Here is a 6,000-nt window from a genome sequence, read left to right as displayed (position 1 = left end):
AGAGTCAACCACATTGCTGTGAGTCACATGTAGGCCAGACTAGGTAAGGGTGGCAGATTTCCATCCCTGAAGAACATTAGTGAACCCAACGGGTTTTTTCTTGACAATCGGTAATGGTTCCATCGTTATCACTCATTCCACATTTTTAGTGAGTTCAAATTCCATCATCTGCCATGGCGAGATTTGAACCCAGGTCCCTAGAACATTACCTGGGTCTCTGGATTAATAGTCTAGAAATAACAGGTAGCCAATGCCTCTCCATTATAGCATCCTTCTCACATATGCAGGGACCTTGATGGTTTGCAGTGGTCTTAAACCTGATTATATTTGTTTCTATGTATATTCACATACAGCAACAGATAGCATTGGATGGCAAAGAAGACACAAGCTGCTTATTCATTACTGCCATGACTTAATGCACCTTCAAACAATAGTGGTTGCTCCACCACTCCAACATTTATTCTGTTATTAATTCTCAGCGTGTGGGCATCATTTCCAACTATTAAATATCCTCAAATCAGCTGACAAGTGGCAGGTAATGTTTGCACTATGTATGTGCCAGGGAATGACCATCTCAAACAGAAGAGAACATAAATCTTATCATTTTACGTTCAACAGCATTACCATCATTGAATTCTCAGCACAATTAACATCCTGGGGTTACCATTGACTAAAAACAGAACTGAATTCGTCATGTAAATACTGTGGCTTCAAGAGAAGGTCAGAGGCTAGGAATACTGCAGTGAGTAAGTCACCTCCTGACTTCCCAAAGTCTGTCACCAATTGTAAGGCACAAGTCAGGCGGGTGATAGAATACTTTCCACTTATGTGGATGAGTGCAGTTCCGACAACATCCAAAATGTTTGACACCAACCAGGACGAGGAAATCCACTTAAGTAGCACCACATCCACAAATATTCAGTCCTCGCACTACTGACGATCAGTAGCTACAGTGTGCACTTTCTAAACCCACAACCATTACCATCTAGAAAGATACAGACAGCAGATACATGGGAACTCCATCTCTTACAAGTTGCACTCCTAGCTACTCACCATCTTGACTTGGAAAAATATTGCTGTTCCTTCACTGTCACTGAGTCATAGTCCTAGAAATGCCTCCCCAAAGGCATCATGGCCCTGTGTCTCATACATGAAATTTAAAATTGTTTTGAGCAGTTGCTGGTGAATGTCTTTCTCAAATACAACTGACTGACTTCCCAGATAACAAGGTGTAGAGCTGGATGAACACAGCAGGCCAAGCAGCATCAGAGGAGCAGCAAAGCTCACGTTTCGGGCCAGACCCTTCTTCAGAAAATGAAGAAGGGTCCAGACCCAAAACGTCAGTTTTCCTGCTCCTCTGATGCTGCTTGGCCTGCTGTGTTCATCCAGCTCTACACCTTGTTATCTCAAATTCTTGAGCATCGGCAGTTCCTACTATCTCTGAATGACTTCCTAAGCCACTTCGGAAAGCAGATAAGAGTTATCACATTGTTGTGGGTCTGGAGTCACTTTTAGACCAGACCAGCTAAGGATGGCCATTTTGCTTCCTTAAAAGTATGAGCAAATGATGTGTGTGTTTTTTTAGTTAGATTGTCACTGTTATTGGTATTGATGCTAGCTTTTACTTCATCTTTATCTAATTAACAGGATTTAAATTCCCTAGTTGCAGCAGTGGATTTGAACTTATGCCTCATTAGTCCAAACTCTGGATTTCTGGCTCATTAAGTAGCTATTATATTACCACACTTGGCTGAACAGTTATATTTTGATTTGTCTTTTTATAATGTTCTCAATATTCTTATCTTTTGCGAAGGCTAATAATGGATTGAAATAATCACTAATAGTTTTATAAAAATTTTCCCCTTGTTTTGATTCTTTTGTAGCTCTTCAAGGTTCTTTAAATTTTCCTTATCAGCAATTTTTATTTTCCACTGCAAATTTTCTCCTCTGATCCGTCACAGATCGGAATGGATGCTATAAGTAACTGTATTGATGCTCTTAAACACATGAATTAAATACATTGTATTTTCATCAGTTTTTATAATTGACTCATTTTGAAGATGAAAACCAGTTTCATTAAGTCAGCAGGGATTGTTTTTGCACAGCAGTCTTTTACAACAATAGATCTGAATTAAATTTCCTTTTGGCTAAAACAGGCAGTCTATAAACAATAATGTGACACAATTGCCTCATGGCGTGAGGAAAAGTGTTTATTCTGTGTACTTAACCAGAAATGTAAATGTGTCAATCAGAGCAGTTCTTTTCTTGTATCACATGAAGAAGTTTCTATTGTCAGTGTGTAGGCAGCTATCTGGCAGATTGACAGCCCATTTTGGGATGCACTGATGGAAAACAGCAGAATAAAAATTGGTGGATTCTATAACAGATTGGAATTTGGTTCTTTCGGTTTTGTTTAGTTGGAATTTGGTTCAGCTTTGATCACTATCTATTGATTGAGTTTGTAAGTTTATTAAGTAATATATTCAGAGCAAACAAAACATTAATAGCTCTTAGATTATAAAAGCCTTTCTTTTATTTTGTATATTTTTTACTGTTCACTGAAATGGAAAAAGATCTTTTTTAATAATCAAGGATTATGGAAGGGAATGCTGCATTTCTTAAACTAAAGTTACTCACACCTATTGTAAATTGTTGTTTATATATTTGCTTGTTCCAACAATGGGAGAAGGTTGCTGTTGATGGGCTGCTACTAGGGGTATGTACAAAAAAATTTGGCAGGCAACAGGGAGTTGATTGGCTTATGGATTGGTGGTAGGTTGTCAATGACTAAGTCTTGCTGCCTGACAACAATCATGTGATTAGCTACTGGGAAGCTGAACAGCTAGAAGGCGTAAATGAAATGAATAGAAGCCTTTGGACCGCCAGAAGGGGAGGAGGTGGCTCTCTGTCAGAAAAAGTTAGTTATGTAATTTTATTTTCCTTCACCAGTTGCTATAAGCCAAGGCTTCTAACCAATAAGTTAGAGCTTTTATAATTTGTGAACCAGATGTGCTGTGCAATTTTCCTTATCTGCAATTTCATTTCCTACTGAAATTTTTTCCTCTGATCCATCTAAGATCAAAATGGATGCTATATGTAATTGTATTGATGCTCTTAAACATATGAATTAAGTACATCGTATTGTCATCAGTTTTTGTGATTGACTCATTTTGAAGATGAAAAACAGTTCCATTAAGTGAAAGAAAGTGATAGTGCCTGGAGAAGAGAGATTGAAGATCTGCAAGTCCTAGCCAACAAAGCAATAATCTCAGTGAACTGTCTCAGAAGGGACTATTGAACTACCTTCCCAGTTTTCCCCTCCACCCATAATACCAATGTTTTTGTTTTGTCTGTCCATGTCTATACGTGTGTGTGGGGGCAGTTTTATAAGAGTTATGTTGACAATTCATAGGCGTTTACTGTAGCTAGAATCAATTTATTTGCATGAAATAGTAATTTCTGTTACATAGAGGAGCCTGGACCATTCTTTCTGTCAAATTGGGTCTAAATAGATAGATAAATTAGAATATTTTGCTTACTTTGATAAAATCTTTAACTTCTCTGATGACTCCAGGAAAACCCTGGCTTGACTTCCACCCCAGTGAGATGAAATATAGAACTGAATGCAGTAAAACTTTTGTAACCAGGGGAAAAGTGCACTGGTGGTAAATTCTGTTAGTTTACAAAGCAAAACAAAATTACCACCATCAGATCATAATATTTAAGTTTCAAAAGCATGCAAGCATAGTGTTCATGTATAAAACACCACCCAAACCAAATCATGCAATTTTCTGCTAACCTACATTTAGCTAAAAGTCATTTAGGCCAGTAATCATCCTTCACAGAAATGGAATAAAATGGAAAATCTATGATTATCTCAACTGTGTTGTCATAACAACTTTGTTAGCCTGTATCCTTTCATGGTTTGAATGAAAATTAGATTAGTCTTGGAAAAAGCAGAATGAGAACATTTCACAAATTGTTAGGGTGCCTGCTTTGAGAGAAATGTATCTTATAACAATATTCTGGTTTTAATTTTTTTTGCCCTTTTTTAAATGAAGACAGATTTAAGACGGAGGTATTGAGCTACCAATTTGAAGTAAACAGCTTGTGAGGCCTTGGGAATATTTTTAAAAGTTGGGACAATAGAAGCAGCTTGAAGGGTGGCATTAAGATCTCCCAGAGTCAGGGCTTTTATTAGTTTTAGTTTTAGATTTTCAGTAGCAGTTGTTGCTGGGGTCTTTAAGCTGGTTTTGAAAACCCTGCTGCTCTCTTTCTCTTTCTCCTTTTCTTTTGCTAAGCTTTTCTTTTCCTTTTCTCTTTTCCTCTGCATTTAAGCATAATTCGAACTGTTTCGTTTCCTTGATGACAAAGTGTGAAGCTGGATGAACACAGCAGGCCAAGCAGCATCTCAGGAGCACAAAAGCTGACGTTTTGGGCCTAGACCCTTCATCAGAGAGGGGGATGGGGAGAGGGTTCTGGAATAAATAGGGAGAGAGGGGGAGGCGGACCGAAGATGGAGAGGAGAGTATGGGTGGGGAGGTAGGGAGGGGACAGGTCAAGGAGGTGGGATGAGGTTAGTAGGTCAGAAATGGAGGTGTACCTTTGGGTGGGAGGAGGGGATAGGTGAGAGGAAGAACAGGTTAGGGAGGCCGGAGAAGCTGGGCTGGTTTTGGGATGCAGTGGGGGGAGGGGACAAGCTGGGCTGGTTTTGGGATGCAGTGGAGGAGGGGGAGATTTTGAAGCTTGTGAAGTCCACATTGATACCATTGGGCTGCAGGGTTCCCAAGTGGAAAATGAGTTGCTGTTCCTGCAACCTACAGGTGGCATCATTATGGCACTGCAGGGTGCCAAGGATGGACATGTCATCCAAGGAATGGGAGGGGGAATTAAAGTGGTTCACGACTGGGAGGTGCTGTGGTTTATTGTGAACCGAGCGGAGGTGTTCTGCAAAGCGGTCCCCAAGCCTCCACGTGATTTCTCCAATGTTGAGGAAGCCTTAACGGGTACAGCGGATGCAGTATACCACATTGGCAGATGTGCAGGTGAACATCTGCTTGATATGGAAAGTCATCTTGGGGCCTGGGACAGGGGTGAGGGAGGAGGTGTGGGGGCAAGTGTAGCACTTCCTGCGGTTGCAGGGTAAGGTGCCAGGTGTGGTGAGGTTGGAGGTGAGTGTGGAGCAGACAAGGGAGTCCCAGACAGAGTGGTCTCTCTGGAAGGCAGACAAGGGTGGGGTGGGAAAAATATCTTGGGTGGTGGGGTCGGACTGTAAATGGCGGAAGTGTCGGAGGATGATGCGTTGTATCCGGAAGTTGGAGGGATGGTATGTGAGGACTAGGGGGATTCTCTTTGGGCGGTTATTGTGGGGCGGGGTGTGAGGGATGTGTTGCGGGAAATGCGGGAGACATGGTTGAGGGCATTCTCAACCACTGCGGGAGGGGAAGTTGTGGTCCTTGAAGAACGCAGACATCTGGGATGTGCGTGAGTGGAATGCCTCATCCTGGGAGCAGATGCGGCGGAGGTGAAGGAATTGGGAATAGGGGATGGAATTTTTGCAGGAGAAGGATGGGTGGGAGGAGGTGTATTCTAGGTAGCTGTGGGAGTCAGCGGGCTTGAAATGGATATCGGTTTCTAGCTGGTTGCCTGAGATGGAGACTGAGAGATCCAGGAAGGCGAGGGATGTGTTGGAGATGACCCAGGTGAACTTGAGGTTGGGGTGGAAGGTGTTGGTGAAGTGGATGAACTGTTCGAGCTCCTCTGGGGAGCAAGAGGCTGTGCCGATACAATCATTAATGTAACGGAGAAAGAGGTGGGCTTTAGGGCCAGCGTAGGTGCGAAAGAGGGACTGTTCCACGTAACCTACAAAGAGACAGGCATAGCCTGGGCCCATATGGATATCCATGGCCACCCCCTTTGTCTGTAGGAAGTGGGAGGAATCGAAAGAGAAGTTGTTGAGGGTGAAGGCAAGTTCGGCTAGGCGGATGAGGGGGTCGGTGG

Source organism: Stegostoma tigrinum, chromosome 8, assembly GCF_030684315.1.
Source record: "Stegostoma tigrinum isolate sSteTig4 chromosome 8, sSteTig4.hap1, whole genome shotgun sequence".
Classification (NCBI taxonomy): Eukaryota; Metazoa; Chordata; class Chondrichthyes; order Orectolobiformes; family Stegostomatidae; genus Stegostoma; species Stegostoma tigrinum.
Note: the sequence above shows the minus strand (reverse complement) of the source record.